This window comes from Alligator mississippiensis, chromosome 3 (assembly GCF_030867095.1).
Source record: "Alligator mississippiensis isolate rAllMis1 chromosome 3, rAllMis1, whole genome shotgun sequence".
NCBI classification, from domain to species: Eukaryota; Metazoa; Chordata; order Crocodylia; family Alligatoridae; genus Alligator; species Alligator mississippiensis.
Genome location: NC_081826.1, coordinates 52,521,524 through 52,540,087, shown reverse-complemented (window position 1 = coordinate 52,540,087; position 18,564 = coordinate 52,521,524). Strand labels below are relative to the sequence as shown.

Sequence of the window (18,564 nt, the reverse complement as noted above, 5' to 3'; positions counted from 1 at the left end):
TGGGATACAGACACATGCAAGGACAGATCCAGGGGGGTGCACTTGCATCATCCTTCCTCTTTAATTCCTGCTTCACCCAATGTTTAAAACCATCTGCCCGGTAGTAGCAGCAACTGTTCTAGTCAGGCAGTGCTGAGGTGAGTCAGTTGACTTCATGGCTTATTATAATCTATCTAATGTATCTGATCACTTCTAAATTCTTTGTTCTGCAGATGTTAAAGACTCTTCTTTTAATGTGCTCTCTCTTAGCTACTTCTGGTAATGAAGCTCCTATTTCACAGCCCTGATCATTTCAATGCAGTTATATTTGTTTTTGCTTTAATCTTTTTTCTTTTGTATGAAAAAAGTGTCCATATCTTTATCTTCGTGCACTATGGCATTTTTGTCAATTTGGGAGCTCTTGGCTGTCAGGAATGTTACCAGGGACCACTACGTGGAAGTGGCTGTCATTGATCCCCTGCTTTAATCTTAAACTGAATAATACAGCCCTAGGCCCCGACCATGTTGGTAAAGCTTCTAGTTTATTTTTAACTGGATAAAAATGTGTTGTTTCATATGTGATGATGCATCTCATCATCTGCACGCCCCTTTTCAAAATTCTAGATCCACCCACGTATGCATGGGCCCCCTGGCTGGGTGGCATCTGCAGAATGGGCTGTCTGTGGAGCACCCATCTGTCCCTGTAACATTTGTAAAGTTATTCTTCCTGTGATAGGTTTCTCCCCTGGGAGAACAAAATCAATATAAGTTTCTCCCATCTTCTGAATGCTTGTATATGCCCCTAGTTAAAGGGCATAGGACTAAGTGAGTCTCCTGGGCCATCAAGTACAATACCTTGCTATCTTTGGCAGCTACTTCATAATAACACCTTTCATAAAGTGGTGAAGCTCAGGTCAGTTTTATTAAGATCCTAACTACAATAAACATTAAAACATATTAAAATAGGTTAAGTGAAATCAATATGAAGACTTGAATATTACAATGTTATATTCCTGAGGTCTTTTAAAGATAAGGACAGGTATTGAGCTAACACTTTGTTATTCATCCTTTTATGGCTTCTAAATAAAAGTCTGCCTTTGAAGATCACTGCAGAGTTCCCACTAGTGCAGAATGCAAATGTCCAACTGGTTAGTTGTTTTGATCAAAGGTGCACAGCCCACAGTTCCTTAGGGTCTGCACTGGCTTTCTTTACTGCTAGGTTGATTCTACAGATAGAAAGCCTATTTGCTTTTCTTTTTGTGTACAACTGCAGCTGTTGAGATTAGCTGGGACAGCCAAGCCAGCAATCCCTAGATTTAATTGTCTAGTGACTACCTCAGCTGTGTAATTGGTTTCTCCTGCTGACCCAGCAGACTCCAAGCCAAATTAAACTGTCTAAAACACCAGTACTTTACTGAATATCTTATACCAAAATAAGGTTGCTGAATGTGTATTTTTATATATTCAATCACCAATATCAGAAATTCACAAATATCTAAAATGTCATGTTCAGCTTCTGTAGATATTTAAGGTGCAGTGAAAGTAAATCTCATGAGAATGAGGGGACTGGTAAATTAGTTCATCATGGTTGCCTTCAATGTTTAGCAGTCCCTGGTGATGTACTGCTAGTCAGTGGGAAGTGGATCAATAGCAGCACACACAGTTGCAAGCTGCTATGCTGCCAAACATCTATGGTGCCTGATAGAGCATGTGACTGGCAGAACTTGGCCAGTTCTTTACATGGTAGTTCTCTCCGGTTATTGGTAGCCTTGTCCTGTGCTCTTTCTCTCTGTAGCTGACTGTCTCCCAGAAAAGTCGTTACCAGGATCATGCAGCTTTAAGGGTCATTGATCTCCTTCCAGGCTGTTTAGTGGAGAAAGTAGAACATGCAGTCCTAAAAGATACTAGTATTAAACAAAGCAAACTCTTACTGTTTTGTTTTGGGTATTTTGTTTGTTTGTTTGGGTTTTTTTGGTTCCTTCAAAGTGTTACAAGTCTTAATCTGGCTATCATACTGCTTCCCTATGAATGATTCAGACTATGCATATGAGGCAGCTACCTTACTATGAATATTGCACTGTGTTAGCATTGGTTCTGACAGAGCTCAAACTTAGAGTGCCAGCTGGGAGAGTCTAATTTTACCATTTACTTCAGATGTGTCCTTCATACTTTTTTTTTTTTTAGTGAGACATTCAGACTTCCCCAGTAAAGCAAAACAAAAAAGCAAATGAGAGATGATGGGACACCTTGTACACCTTGCTTGTGAAAGCAATGTTCACTGCTGCTTTTCCACTTGCCACATTTACATGTAAGTTCAATTATGATAATATAGATGAATGTTTCTGTAGATGCAGCCATTTACAGCCACTTACAGCATCCTCATTTCCTCTGTTGAATAATTAGTCAAATATGCTGTTTTGGGGCAATGTTATAATTTTGACCAGGTAAAAAAGTTACATTTATGTCAGTAAGCATGCAGAAAGCTCTCTACAGCTATAACTGAACAGTCAGGGCATATAGAGCACTGTCAAAATGGTGGCTACTCCTCAAAGATAACCTTCAGACTTCAGTTCTGTAGGTTAGAGCACTGTAATGAACATTTGTACTACATCCCATCCTGACTCATGGTAGGTTGCATTTCATCAGCAATCCATGGGGCTTTGCGGCACCTGCTCACCCCCTCCCCATCTCCAGAGTGGCACTCTAGCCTTGGCCAGAGCTCATGTGGTCTGCTTGAGTGCTGGGCCAGCCCCACCCCTGGGCTGTCACGAACAAGAATCAGAGAAGCCTCTGTCCCCAGGCCCGCCCTCGTTCTCTCTCTGGCTAGCAGAGATCCATCCACACAAAGAAAACTTATTATTGCTTAATTTCTCTTAATGCGTATTGTCACGGGTGCAGGTGAGCAAGTGCTATATGTAGGTCTGCTGCCATGTTGCTTCTGCTCACAGTTAACTTGTCTTCAGCACTCTGCACTGACTTCTGGCTATGGGCAAGTTTCCTAATGGAAGTAAAAATGTACTCGAACATACCCAAAATTTACATCACACACCTATGTATACCAAAATGTAGCATCACTGCTTTCTGACTTGGCGGTGGAGGCCAAATGCATGTGTAAAATAGACTGTGAGATGCACTTAGGCTGCCTGTGCTCAATATAGGATGCAGGACCAGAAGCCCTCCAGCTGATAAATGTGAAGTCCCAGAAACCTTGGATACATTCAATGGTCCATAAAGAAGCAGAATGTTTCTCTGTTCTCTTGTCTTAAAGATAATTTCTAATAATCCTGGTCACTTTGAGTAATGGGTTGGAGCCATATGCATTTGAGAGAAAGCTGGTTCAGAAAGTCTGTTAGAGTTTGAGGTAGGCAGTTGAGAATCTCATAGGTACATATGTAGGGCAGCTAGCTTTTTTTGTCAAGCTTCCAAATTGTTTGTTTTATTAGTTACTGTTGTTCAGTTGTTGCTTGCCTTGGCTACATAAATAATAATATCCAATGGTCTTGCAAGCCTTAATGTAGTATTCCCTTCCTAGAGCAACCCCCCAATAAAATAAAAAATCCTCTTGGAATATCATAGACACTGTGTCCCCTTAGGAAAAACTTCACATTCTTCAATGGGAGGAGAGGAAACACTCTCTGTCCTCCCAATCTGCTGTCTGCAAAAGAAATAGTGTTTTGATTTTTCCCTTCTGAACCCATAGATTTCCTAAAATCTATAAAGAATTTTGCAAGCTAGTGAGTGGAAGCAGTCAGGTAGTCCCATTTGCCAGCTCATATCCCAGAAAGGATGACTTAGGATCACAAGTTACTTGGTACTGTATCAATAATCCATCAATTCTTTTTTTTAATGGTTAAATGGCTGGAGCCCTAGTACTTCCAGCCAACTGGAGGCGTGTGTTTGCAGGACAGGCAGTGGAGCCCTGATCCCACCGCCCAGGACAATACACTGTTTACCAAAACATTGTTAGAAGATTGTAAAAAACAAAACATTGAATGTTTGTACTCATGGCAATTGCACTTCCAAGTGTGTGTTTTTTGAAGTAGTCTAATGGATGTGCAGTAAACTTTGGGCAAGGGAGGAGGGGGGGGGGCTTTTTTTTTTTTTTTTTTAAAGTTTATCACAGTCCTTCAGTCACATGGAAACTTTTGAAATGTAGTAACACAAATCTGAAATTGGGGTAATTTTCCCTTGATTTCAAGTGAGGCAGTATTGGGTCTTTGTACTGTACTGTTTACTCTATAGAGGTACATCTTAGGCCTGCCCTTGTTTTGTCTTCTTGCAATACATTAGAGTAATTGCTTGAACTGGGTAATCATTAAAAGCAGTTACAAGCATGCAAAAATTCTACAGTTTGGGGGAAACTGGAAGGAGAGGACCACACACTTGGGAGTAAATGAAGCCAACTGAAGGTTATCAGGTGAAGTTGTTGAACTCTATACACCTGTAAAGAAAATAAGAATAAGAGCCAGTTACATGTGTGGGGTAAATTAGGAAGCAAAATCTTGCCTGAAATATTTTAATACCACTCTACTTTCTTTCTCCATCTGAAAGCTTTTTTGGGGAAAAAATAACCAAAAAGTAAACTGTTTCTTCTTTTCGGTACCTACAATCCATAATATTTACTCTTAACATTCTGCACTCTCTAACATGATTTCAGAGGTATCTGGTGCAGTAATCAGCTGCTTACTCTCAGAAGTATTTTGTAATGTCCTGATGTGAGCAGTGTCTTGTTTAAACTAAGTTTGTGCTTGCCTGAGATTTAGGTTAGTTCCCAACTCTGAACCAAAAAATGCTGGACTTTCCTAGTTACTCAAATTACTTTCACATACATGATATAATATTTAAATTTAGGTACATGGGGGAGTGTTTGCATTAGAGTCTTGGATCTGAACCTGGCATATGGGGTTGGTTCCAGCATTAGAATAATCTGCTGGTCTCTTTTTGAAGGGTTACAGCTCTGGATGATTGAAAGTAATGAAAGGAGATGATTTATACTTTATCTCTGTCTCAGACCTGTTCTGTAATCTTCCTTTTAAAATCACATGCCTTTCAATACCAAATCTGCCACCAGGAGTCACCCCAGCTTTCTACCCCAACTTTCTACTTTGCTCAGGTTTATAAAATACAGATCTAAATGTATTTCTTTCTTTCTAAAATATTGAAATAAATTCATACTGACACAGAACAACCCCTTGACATTGTGGTGCCTTGTGCCTTTTCACTTGTGACATCAATATTATATTGAATTCTCCTCAAAACAGGGATTTTTATACAGTGATCGTTATTGGATAGGGAAAGAAAAAGTAAAGATAGAAAAAAAAGAAAATTAATAAAAGTTGGTGAGTACTATTTGGGGTTGAAATTTTATAACATGCCACTAATAGAATCCACTATAATAAAGTCTTCCATGTTATAAGGGTGTAAAGCACAGGTGGCTGAGTTGGGCCCTAAATATTTGCCATCCCGACCATATTTTTTCTTTCGGAGGGAAGCTCCTGTTATATCCTGCATTCTCATTCAATGCAGATTGACTTCTCATGTTCCTGATCACTGATCAGATACTTTGTAAATGATCAATTAGGTAGTTCAGTGTGTGTGCGGGATGTTTGGTGGAGGACACAGAACCTCCAAGCTGGGGCAAGCTGAGATACACTCTGTGATCCTAAGGTACCATGTGGGCTACAGACCCTTGAATTTTACAGCCCAGACAGGGCGTGTGGCATTGCAAGATCTGATATCCTTAGGGTTGAGGCTCTTGCACCACATGATGACCCAGCCAGCTTAAGGAGGTTGTTGTAGGTCTTAACTTTCTTTGCTGTCTCTTTCAAGTGTTCATGATAGCTCAGTGTAGCATCACACTCATGTAGACAGGTGCTTCATGCCTCAGTCTCTGACCATCCAGGTAGATGTTCAGCTCCTGGGCAGCACTGGCATTGCATAGGTGGAAAATGCTGGAAATTGTCTTACTGATGCTTGGCTAGAGGCACCATATCTTGAAGTAGTCAGCCAGTTTTGCGACATCACTGTTCAGAATGTGTTCTAGTTTGAGGAAAATCTGGGCCTGGAATCCACAGCAGATGTTGTCAGCACAGTCTGTTGGTCTGTCTCCTCTAAGTATTTGTCTTTTCACCCATGTGCAGCCTGAATTGTCTGTTGTGGAAGAACAGTTTGACAACATCAAACACCCATGTAGGTAGGACTCTTATTATCTTTGCAAGCAGACCGGTGTGCCAGTGTTGCCCATGAGAGAGCCAGAGGAACCTGTGGCAGGAGATCCATGGCCGAGTGCCAGAGCACAGGCACTTGAAGCCCTCTCACTCTACTCATCTGGGGAGGGCTCCAGGTCCCCACAGGTGAGGAGCTACTTAGACAGGGCTTTGCAGATCCATACAACCTGCCACTGTACGTGGCTGGGACTACACACATTGGTGGGGGACTTGCCTTCTCCCCCATGCCTGCGCCATGTGTGCTTACTGTGCTAGGCCTGGTCCATAGTTGAAGTGCTTCTTCTGACAGTCCAGCTGCCCCCATAGGCCCTCATGAGCTAAGGGAGAAGGAGATAGGCCGGGCCCCTGATGAAGATTGGATTTCACTAATAATGAAAATGGGGACCCTAGGAGCATAGTACCCACTTCTCTATCACCCCAAGGAACAGGAAGTTTCGCTAGAGGTGGACATTGTCTTCATCAGCTGTGTGAAAACTGGTGGCCCAGTCATGCACTGGACGCCTGGGTTTTGTGTGTGTGCAGTGCCCACAAAGAATGCAGGCATCTCAGAGACACACACACACACACACACACTTACTCAGATGCACGTAGACAGAACCCAGGCATCCAGGACACACACACACACACTTTGCGGGTACAGGGCATGCTGAGTGGGAGTGTGGATGGCTCACGGCCATGAGGGCTCATGGTGCGATGAGCCGCTGCCATATGAGGCCCAGGTGGGTGACTGTGATGTCACTGCCAGCCAGTCAGGGGTGGGTTGGCTGTTTGGCTCTGCTTGGGAGTCTTCAGCAGTCTGGGGAGCCTACGGAGCATGCTGGGAGGTGTGCGAGACTCCCCTCTATCTTCTATGTTCATCCTATGCAGGCAGGCTCTGATCCCTCGCCCACCCCTACAAGGGTTAATGAGTGCTCTGATTCCTCCCAGTCTAAACAGGGATGCTTAGAGTAAAGCTCAAAAGTTAGAGTGCTTCTGCCGCGGGCTTCTTGAATGCCTGTACTTAGTCTCTGTGACTAACTTTGAGGTGAACACCTGAATGGATATAATTTAGTGTGAAAATTCAGTTATCTCATCTAGATTAGTTTGTCTGCTACTATCATTACCAAGGGCACATTCATTTCCCAAGATAATGAAAGCTAAAGAATCCATCTAGTTATTGAAAATAATGGACCAGGAAAAATATGTACACTGCTATATGCCCTGAAACCTAAATTGCCTAGAGCAACTCTGATTTCAAGCTTGTGACTCATCTACACTCAAGCCATAGAAATTCCAGAGGGCAAATTGTTAAATAATGCATGAGTGATATAATTTCATTGTATATATCATCAGTAAAATGCTTCAGGAAAGCAGGGAAAAAAAAACCAGTCCTTTTTTTCCTTGCAACAGTCCCTTTTTTTTAATTGTCACATCCAAGGGGTTAATTTACAAATGATAGGAAGGCAAATATCCAACTATGTATGTATGTTCTGCTTTCTCTCTATTTAAAGTATGTGCCTCTATATATTACAGATGATATACAGAGAAAATGTCTGAGAAGCGTTTACTTAACCCATGGGAGTGATCATACTTGACCGTGAGGGATCATTGCCGCTGACGACAAAGACAAAAGGAAGATCTGTCTTGCCACAAAATATTTCAGAAGTCTTCCACCTAATAAATTTCAATTATCTCTTTGGTTTAAGGTTATTAAATCCTTTTTTATTAGCTCTAGTACAGTATAATATTTCAGTAGGCAACCTGGTAATGCAAATAATAATCTTTTATCTAGTTAGCCATCTGTAATTAACAGTGTCAGTCACCTTATCTTGTAAACAGTCTGTTCTTTGTAAACAAATAGGGGAATTGGTGCAAATGTGTCTATGTATGGTAGTGAGCCAATATATCAGTTTTGCTGCAACTTAAAGCCTGAAATGTCATGCTTAGCACTTGGCATTGTAACCATGGTTATCTTCAGTTAGATACAGGATCCAGAGGCATGAAGTGGACAGGTTTTTTTCTCCCTCATGCTTCTCATAGACAATTGGAACACAGAAAGGGGGTGGAACTGAATGATTATGGGTAAAAAAAATAAATGTATGTTTTTATCTTTATTTTTCATGTCTCAGGTTTTGGATTTTTTGGGGAGGGCAGCAAGCCAGAGGAAGTGTGGACACAGGCTTGGGAGGGTACCCTCAATACCTGCCCCTGCTGCTACCCCCACTTTTGTTTTTTTACATGTTATAGTCAGTGGGTAAACAGTCATGGTGACCAGAAGCCAGAGTCCCCTCCCTTCTATAGCAGAGTCCATGTGCTTGCTTACATCCAGGCCCCATCTATTTTTCCATCAGGGCTGTCCTATGGGCCAGCTTCAACAGGAGAGGTGGAGCTTGTTCTTGGTAATACCTAACTCATGAGTCAGTTAGGATGCTTTTCTGGGAAGTGAAGGGTCAAACCCCTCTGGGGTCCTAGAACCTGGATTTCCTACTCCACAGGTAAGTGCCCTAACCACTAGGCTAAGTAAAGGTGTGGAAGGGTTTTAGTCAATCTCCTCTGCCAACAAAGAAATACTAGCTATGGCTTCTCTGTGACATGTCCAGGATCAAACAGAGTATAAGTGCAGTAGAACTTAAGGAATGAGATACTGGGAAATGCTAAAGGAAGACTATATATGCAGGGCGTATCCAGACTGATCTGTCTCCTGGCCTTCTACCCTTACAGCTTCTATGTAAGAGGGAGGTCCCTTTATGAAGAAACAGCCCAATTGACAAAGATGGGGGGGAGGAGGGGCCTGAGGTAAGCAAGAAGTGCCTACTGAGTACTTTAAAATGTCCCAGAAAAGTAAGCAGAAGAGAGAAGGAAGCAAGCTGTCAGTGGAACAGCGTGCTGGAAGGAGGGGTCAGGATGCTTGCTGTGCTGTGCTGTGCTGTGCTGGGGCCAGAGCAAAGGGGACTCCCTTTCTTGTGTCTGAGACAGGACAGAATGATTTGGTTTTGTTTGTTTGACTGTGCTTTGCTTGGGAGGACTTGCTGAGGAGCTCCTCAGGAAGCAGACCTTCCAGCAGAAGCCAGACTAAGCAACCTACTTAAATCCCACCATTTGGAGGTCTAGGAAGTCCTAATCTGTAGGCTGCACCCCTAACTATCATGTTTAAGATCCAATGACAGCCAGCAACTAACAGGTTGCAAAGGTGGTAGGACAACCTATATTTGCATAAGCAGTAGAGACAGTAGCATCAACATGCTACTTACCCAGCTAAAGTTAACCACGTAAGTGCTGCGTACCCTCTAAAAGGTAGCTGGATTTGGGCAATACCAAGGAATTGCAAACCTCTTCACTCTGCAAAGTAATGCTGATATTTCTTATAAGGGTGTAAGCCAAGTTGGGTAAGTGCAAGTCAATATTGAAACAATATTTGCTTCATATCTATTATCTTTATTCATTCATTGGGACACTGACCTGAACATTTCAGTTAACAATTGCTTTTATGATTAAGCATACTCTAAACTGACTGAGCGCACTAGAGTGCAATCTGCTGTGACTGACTGAGAACCGGAGTCCACTGTTAGAAATATTGTGGTTGAGTCGGGGTGAATTAAAGTGAAATTCTGGACCTCTGGCATCAGGCTGCAGTTGAATTTGTGCAGAGAGATGGACAGATAGTGTTGCCTTCAAGTGAAAGCCCTTGTCAGTGTTTCAAAACAGCTGTCAGTGCATCATTCATTTAATACAAGCAAAGCCCAATAGGACTGAAATGACATAGCATAGCACAAAGGGAGACATGGAAAAGGTAGCATTTAAAACTGCAGTATGGGACAAGACATAGAAAAAACATTTCTTTAGGTCTAGCTAGAGCTGAACCACTGGCAGTGTGTGGAAAAATTAATAAAAGAAATACTTTACTTGGGGCCAAAGACAAAGAACATCAGTGCTATCTAGAAGGAAGATGTTGCATGCAATTACAAGGCTTTTTGAAAGAAACTAGGCTGGGTAATTTTACGCATTAAAAATTGTTATCAGGTCTGAATGAAGAAGGAGAGAGATTTGAATTAAAACAGCCCAAAGAAAATAAGTGTAAATGCTGGCTAGGGAAGATGAGAGGGACACATTCTAATGCAGCAATCCTTTCCCTGGGCTACAGGAAAGTGAAAACAGGGGAAGTGGTTGCTTTCTCCAGAATGTAATGCTTTCCATCAGATACACTGGTATAATGTTTGTGCAGGGAAGGGGTGAGGTCAGAAGGGAGAAGTGTGGGAAGTGTTATGGACTACCAGAACACCCTCCATACCCAGCTATATAGACCCTGAACTGAAGTTGTTATTTGGATTGTGGTACTGCCTAGAGGTCTCACTGGTACAGGCACTGTAGTGAATGGTGGTCCTTGTCCAAAAGAGGTTATAGATCAGAAGCTACCTGGTAGGGTCCAGTAAGCACTGGGGAGAAGTCCAAGGTAATGGTGGGAATTCCTGGTCAGCTGAGTATGCAGCAATTACAGCACGACAGTTATTTCAACATTGTCAAGTGTTTTGTAGGCATCACAGTACTTAAAGAGAGATATAAAGGAGAGCTTTTCTTTTCCCCCCTTTTCCCCAGGCAGAATGATTTAGAACCACGGTGGCCAAGCCTCAGCTCATGAGCCATGTGCGGCTCACCAGCACGGTACTTGCAGCTGTTGCCCCTCTTCTTGAAGTCCTGCCCGCTTCTCTCAGGACTGCTGGCTCAGGTGCCAGGCTGCCAGGGCAGGGGCTGCAGCCGTGCTGCTAAGCCCGGGGTGCATTCACCATGGGGAAAGCCAGAGCAGCTTGACTCTGGGTCGCTCAGAAATGCTGCCCCCCCCCACTCGCTGGGCTACTTAGCACCCCTCCCCCCCCCACCCTTACTCTCCAGCTCTTGAACTTCAGTGGAGGATCAGATGTGGCTTCCAGGGTGAATAACTCTGGCCACCCCTGACTTAGAAGAAGCATAGTATGAATAGAAATCCTAAATTTTAATCAATTAAATGTTGTTCTTTCATTTGTTCTTTCCATTTTGGATCAGTCCTATATAATTTAATAGGAATGAATCTATTGCTATAGAACCCCATTAGTTTCATTCAATGGGGTTCTATAGCAAATACCCCCTGAACCTTATTGACTTAATACACAGAGATGGCTTCTGTGATTTTTTTTTTTTTTTTTAAAGCAACTTTAAACAATAGCAGGGATATGAGTCAAATCTCATGGGACTAGAACATTTATAAATCATTCGTAAGTTCTTCACACCTTTTCTGTGAGGATCTGTTGAGTGTTTCAAGATTCACTTGAGCCTAGTGGCCTACCATACCAGTGTGACAAGGAACACCAGTTTCTGTAGATAACCACACACGAGCAAATCACCTCTAGCCACCTCTGACTGCCCAGCATGAATGGCAAGAAACCCATTTATAGCTGGGTGCTGGGTCAACAGACGGGTTGCTATGACATAAGAAGTTGAGCCTCATTATGGCCTTGTTTGCCATAGTATGACATCCAAAGTTATGCCAGTGGCCTGCTAAGTATTTTGTTAGCCCAAAATGATATGCAGGCTGTTATTGGTTATCCTTTGAAACTTCATCTTAACATTAGACCTGGCAAAATTACCACCATGATACAGAACTCCTATGCAAAACTCCTATACTAAAATAAGGTCAATTCCAAAATGAAAAAAGTCTCAGTATTATGGGCTAAGCAATTACAATTCATCCTAGATGCACTGAAAGACTTGTGAAACTTTCTAATGAGCCTGGTCTGGCATTTTTTTTTCTGAAATACTGAAATCAGTTTTAACTGTTTCATGCAGCCTTATGCAATAGCAAGAGAATTTCACCTTGAATTTCAAATGAGTTTCACTTTGAATTTTTGGTTCATCTGAATATACAATTCAAAGTTAAATTCAGAGTATGTGAGATTCTTTGGATCAGAGGTGAAGAAAGAGTTTGCATCACTCTGCAACATGAAATAGTTGAACTCTACATAGATCAGCTTATTATTGAATGATAATTTAGTCTCATTTCTATTCAGCACCTCCTGTGATAACATAATGATAAGAAAAAAACCACACAGAAACCTGAGAAGCAAAGTCAGTGGCTTAGAAGTGAAACTGTGAGAAGAAAGAAACCTTAACTGTGACATGAACTTTGTCTCTCTTTCAAAAAACATTTAAGTCAAGCAACCGTGGCATTTTCTGCAAATAGATTATCATGCACGCACACAGTGCTGTACACACATCCTGTGTGAAAGTCTGAGTTTGTATCTGCCACTAGCTCATAGAATAGGTTTTTCTTTCTTTCTCTTTTTTTAATTTCAAAGGGAAAAGGCTGGCATAAAAAGAGACTAAAAGAAAGCTGTTTAATGTCACTAATTTTAATAATAATCCTTTTTCATAGGAGGTTCAGGATTAAAGCTAGTGCTATTTGAAGTAGCTTAATTTCCACTTGATTCTGAGTCATTCACCATAAAATTATTCACCCTTTCCCTCTGCTGGAAGAAATGTTCTATTATTATTATTTGTATAGTGACCATAATTGTGTTTAATGCCTCACAGAAAACTATGAGGACAGGTCACTCACATACAGAGACTTCAGTCTAAAAGACCACATACAGAGCAAGAAAAGGAAGCCTGAAGGTGGTGCAGTAAAAAAATCATTAATGTTTTCCATGCTTTCCCCAGTTTTTGACTGCATTCATTTCAAAGTATTTTCCTTTTTTTCTTTAGCCTTTTTTTTGGTAACCATTTCAGGTATTTAACTCATTCATATTTGCCTTTTTAGTTATCACTCTGGCCCAAATCCTGCCAGCACTTCTACTCCTCTTTAACTTTAAAACAATAGGCTAGGTGCATGCTTAATGACATGTATAAGTGTTTGTAAGCTCAAGGTATCGGTATATTTTACTCAATCAACTATCATTTTTTTTTTTAATTACATAAGTCTTTCAATAGCTCCCTTGACTGATTTCCTGAAAATTATTATATTTTTTCTTTAACATTGTATGTCTACATAGACATGTTCAAGTTTATACTATAATTTAAACATGTTCCCCAGGTTCTTTCCAATTTTCTTAGGTTTGTACAATTGAGGAATCTGGTTAGCATGCTCAATAAAGTCATAATATGCAGACATGACATTTTTATCCTAGGTATAAAATAATATGTAGAAACGCCAACCAATTGGTGAAAAAGATGTCTTATGCCTTTTCATCTATGCAGTTCTTTTCACTGTGTTCAGCTGAAGTCTACATAACTGCTTTTTATCCATTTACCATTATATCTAGTATACACAAATGCATGTTTGCAGACATTTTGGAGACAATTAACAGCCAATCAGAAGGCTCAAGTTTATGTTGGCTTAAGACACAGTACATTTGGGTCTTAGCTTGCAATGCAACTGATGTGAAGATGTAAGATATATTTTGGGGAGCTATAAACTACTATGCAAAATACTGGGATAATATATATTGGAGGAAGGTAAGCAGCTGTGCACCACACTGAGAAAATGAATAGAACTAAACAAACATGTAAGTATGGTAGCCCATATTTACTTTATTTTGCAGAGCATGAAAAGGGAAAAGCTACATAAAAACATTACATGGAGGAAATGTTGGTAGAGGTTTTTTTTTTTACTACATATCCCAATAATTGGCTACAGATTTTTCTGTGGCCAGAACAGCAATCAATAAGTGCCTAGGGCATTTCATTAGATTTATGGATAGTTGTAAATGTTGGACTATTAATTGCCCAAAAAATACCCTAAATCATTGTCCTTATTGCTCCTGTAATCATACATCTATACATGTGCTCTGGGGTGGGGGTGGGAGTGGAGGTGCTTTAATTAGAGCCACTCTAATTACAGTGCCCACGGTGTCACATGTAGTATTCAGCATCCTTGCTGTCATGACGTGGGGTCCCCAGGGATGGCCATGATACCCCTAGGGCTCCTTGACCATGCCAATCCTGCCCCACAGGCGCCTTCTTCCTTTCCTGCCACATCTTGCTGGTAATTCTAATAAATCGGGAAGCTGCCCTCGAGCTTGTATTCTGGTCATGGTCTTGATGGACCCCACTGAACCCTGTGGGTTCTTAGACCCCTTTTGGGTCCCGCTTCAAAATGGATGACTCACTGGACACCTTCAGCCTTAAGGGCTAGATGCGTGGCTCCAAAACCATCCCTTTACCACACCAATGGTATTTAAACGTTGTCTCTCCTGGGGCCTTGCTATTGCTTGGTTTCTTGTCCTCACTGGGCTCTCTGCACCCCACACCAGCGCTGGGGTCTGTTCACCCCCTGTGGCAGTGAGCCCCCTGGTGCTGGCATCTGCTCACCCCCTGGTTGTTGCACCCTTCTCTGGCGCTGGGGTCCCCACATTGTAGTGGGCCCCCAATGAGGCCTCCTTCTTCCCCAATAGCCTCATCCTGATCCACTGGTGTATGAACAGCAACTAAAATATGAGCCCCTGGGCTATATCATAATACAAGGAGTTCAGGGGTGCTCTGTCCCTTTGACAAAAATCAAACTTCTCCCAGCACCAAGTGCCTTGTAGGCCAGGGTATCTGGTGAGCTCCTGGAGCCCCTTAATCCTACCCAGAGTAGAACAGGCAGCCAAGCCTCTCTGGTGAGCTTCTTCTCTGAGAGCTCCTTCCCTCTTGGCTGTTGACAGAGAACTAAGCCTCTAGTCCCAGCCCTGGGGTTTATATATGCCCAGGGCCCTGCCTCTTCCCGTCAGCTGACTGGGTGCAGGTGCAGGCTAATTTACTCATTAGCTTGTTGCCATAGTAACCTGGACCTGTGGGTTTCTGTCTGGCTCTTAGGGCCCTCTCCCTAGGCAGTTTTTGCTCTTAAAGGAGCAGGCATCTTAGTGCCCTGTGACACCTGCATTTGAAACTGGCAGAGGTGCTTTAACTAAAGCACATTGAATGGGCCTTACTTAAAGTGCCTCCACTGCTATATTGAAATGCATGGATGCTGAATACACATGATGTGGAGGCTATTGGAGTGTGCTAATTAGCACACACTGCCAGACTCCCAGCAGACTTAATTAATTAATTGAGTCTGTTCCGAAGCGTGCTAACTAGCATGCATTGGGGCAGAGCTCCATCTCATGTATAGGTGCCCATTTGGTCTAATATTAAATCAGTTAATTTAAAGATCTACTCAAATGCTATTATCTTTCAATTAAATGACCATGGGAGTTCAAAGTTGTTGAAATCACTGCTTTTTGTCATTCTCTAATATATTTCCAGAGAACTAATCACTGGCTTTAAATGCAAAGAAACAAACTAAAGGATGAGGAAGAGGACAAAGAAGAAGAAATTTCAGTGAAACATGAAGGTTACATCATTACTACCTAAAAGTAGATCTGCTCCTGAACTATTTGCCAGCCAACCATGGAAGAATTCCAGTATGTTAGCAACTACAGAGGTAATACATAATTTTAGGATCCAGTTTAGAAAGCTGCTTAGGCATATGTCTGAAATATAGAAGTGTTCCTTGTGAATCAGTGCCTACATTCTTAAGGTTCTACACTTTTCCCAAAAAAGGTGTACAGAAATTTCCCAACAAAACTTTTTCCATGAGAAAATGCTGATTCATTAAAATCTAAATTTTGTGAGGTCTTAGATTTTTGGGTTGCCTGGATACTATGACAATTGTCTCAGAGCTGTCAAATCTTTTAAATTCTCTGGTTCCAGGGAAGACCTGTTCTGGACTGGGGATCTCTGGGCTTCCAGAGTCTGTGATTCCAGGGGACCCCTGCTTTGGGCAACCTGGGATTTCTGTAGCAGAACAGGAAGCCTTAGGGCTAAGTACAGACAGTCAAAAAGCCCAAGGTTGAATCCATTCAGTCTTTGCAGGTTAGTTTAAGATGCACAGATTAAACTGAGAAAAAAACTGTACACATATTTTTATTTGATGCAAGAAATGCAGTCACATGCCTGCAGTGGCTCAGGCCAGAAGCTGGGGGTTGGGGGGTCTGTGCTAGAGCATGGCTCTCTGGCATGTAGCCAGCATGGGCCGTGTATTTGCTTCCTGTTCCTGCTGCTCCCAAGGTCTCTGGGATTTGCAGTACACAATCACAGCAGAAGGACTCTTCAGTGTTGCTTGTCACTTCCTTTTCCTGCTTCCAGGTTCCTCTGGGATTTGTAGCCCACAGTCACAGCCAGCAGTAACTTTCAGTAACTTTAGCAGGGCAGGGCAGCTCTGTACTTGGGGGAAGTGGGTATGACAGGAGGCCAGCTCAGGGCCGGGTCTTAACACTAGCCTGCACTCCTGTCTATGTGGGGCAGTCTGCCCAGTCTCACCTGCCACTATTTGCTGTTTAATAAACTGATGTAAAATGCAGGAGGCTGCCCATTTTGATGCCCTGGGAAATATACACAGCTCTGTACAACATGTCTCATGCCTTTCAGATGGCATCCTGAGTTGACATCTGTTCTGGTGTCAGGGCAGGCCAAATTCTGCCCCTCACTGGGCATCACACATCCTGCCCTACTCCGCACAGCTCTTAGGGTACCTCTTGGGCCCTACTCTACACAGCCCTTCAGGCTTCTTCGCTCACACACTTTAGTCGGCACACACACAGCCCTGCTCTTCATGGCCACCAGCCTTCTTCCCCACACTGGGCTGAACTCGGTCACTGGCTCCTCTCTGGGTCACTCTCTGTCCCCTCCCTGGGGCTTCTCTCTCTGCCCCCTTGCTGGGGCCACCAGGGTCTTATACCACCATGGCTCCTCATTTGGCTTTTCCTGATCCCTCCTCTCTGCAGAATACAGGCACTTAGCCCATGGAGCTCCCCCCACCCCCACTATCTACTCTCTAAATTACCCACTGGGTAGTGGGAGCTGGAGTTATAAGGTGTTCCTATCTGCCTTTAACTGGGGAGGCAACTGGCCTGGCATTTCTGGGGAAGTACCCCACCACAGGCAGTCCCACCTGGCCATCCTTCCCCAGCAGGATGCAGTTTTAGGTCTTAGCCAGGACTGGGAGCCTCCTACAATCATCATAACTCCTGCCCTTACCTCCAAGATGTTCCTGAGCTGTGGCTCAGCTGGGTAGTGTCTTTCTGGCTGCCAGCAGCAGACTGCTGGCTCAGCCCTGAGGGCCTGTATCTAAAATGGAGGCTGCTCAGCCACCTCCTGCAATCCCAGTCAGTGATTGGGATTAGGGCTAGCCCACACTTGCAGGCTGCCCTGCTACCTGCTCTCCAGCATTAAAGTGGCAGGCACCAAAGGTGCTCTGCCATGGGGGTTTAACCGTGGGGGTTTAACTGGTCTAACCCTGGCCCCAGACTCCGGCTGGGGTATGCCTGGTGGGGGACAGTCCCTGCCTCCTCCCTCAACCCTTCTCTGCTGGAGCAGACAGCACAGCACAGCACATCCCAGGGCTGTAGAGCATGCTGGGTGACTCTGATTTATCTTAAACTCAGAAGCAGTCTGGGACAGAAGTTTCATAAACTGGTTTAACCCAAATCACTTAAGTCTGATACTATATTCAACCAAGTTTATCTTAAACCAGTGTCAGACATTTTGAAACTGGTTTATGTGCACTAAGCTTCTGTTCTGTTAGGAGTTAAACCAGTTTCTGATGACTTAAACCGGTTTATGTGTAACTTCTTTCCCTAGCCTAGCCTAGAAGGTCTGATTGTCTGTGGCTCATGTCTCAGTTCTGCAGCAGGAAACCTGGAAGTTGGGGTCCTTGCTGTGGAGATGAAAACCCAGTCCTTTCAAATTATAAGAATTAACAATAAAAGAACAAATACACTCAGGTAGTATTCAAATAAGAGATTGTCTACATATAAAAGTGGAGGTGGGGATTCAGTTATTCCAGTAAAAAGGTGCTTATACTGGTACAGCTATTCGCATATGAGAATAAAATGTATCAGCATGGTATAAATACGAACATGTCTACTGTATAATATGTCAGTATAGCTATGAGTAGATAGTCACATCCATGGAAACAGTATTGGTACAATAACTGTGTGTAGACCCAGGCTTCAGTGACAACAGCTCAATGCTCATTTCTATGGTAAGAACATTAATAATGATAAAGTCCTTTGAAACGAATGTGAAATGTGAATGTAATTCTGAAGGGCATCCATTTTAAAACTAATTATATCTTTCAATAGTATGACTAACTTCATTGCCTGTACTGTGTGCAGCAATGGTGAGATCCACTTTGGCCCTGACTCATCAAACTACTCAAGCAGGCACTGACAGATGTCTTCGGTGGAACAACATGCGGAAGAATAAAATTAATCACATACTTACATGTTTTCCTGGGTCCAGGGCTTCTGTGAAAAGTGGACAATGAATCTGGAAAATTTCAGGGAACTTTATAAGAATTTTAGCTAGTTTTTCCATGTTATTCTGA

At 42.7% G+C, this 18,564-nt stretch overlaps 1 long non-coding RNA gene across 2 annotated transcripts in view; it reads right to left on the bottom strand.

Moving 5' to 3' along the window:
* Positions 1 to 882: 882 nt before the first annotated feature.
* Positions 883 to 18,564, bottom strand: part of LOC109283015 (uncharacterized) — a 43,119-nt gene continuing 25,437 nt past the window's right edge. The window contains exons 2-4 of one of the 2 annotated variants that reach the window (XR_002090055.1): positions 18,462 to 18,560; positions 5,947 to 6,129; positions 883 to 4,420 (exon numbers count right to left, since the gene is read on the bottom strand). This is a non-coding gene — a long non-coding RNA (uncharacterized LOC109283015). The remainder of the gene's footprint in view (positions 4,421 to 5,946; positions 6,130 to 18,461; positions 18,561 to 18,564) is intronic. The other variant, XR_002090056.2, reaches the window with a different exon arrangement.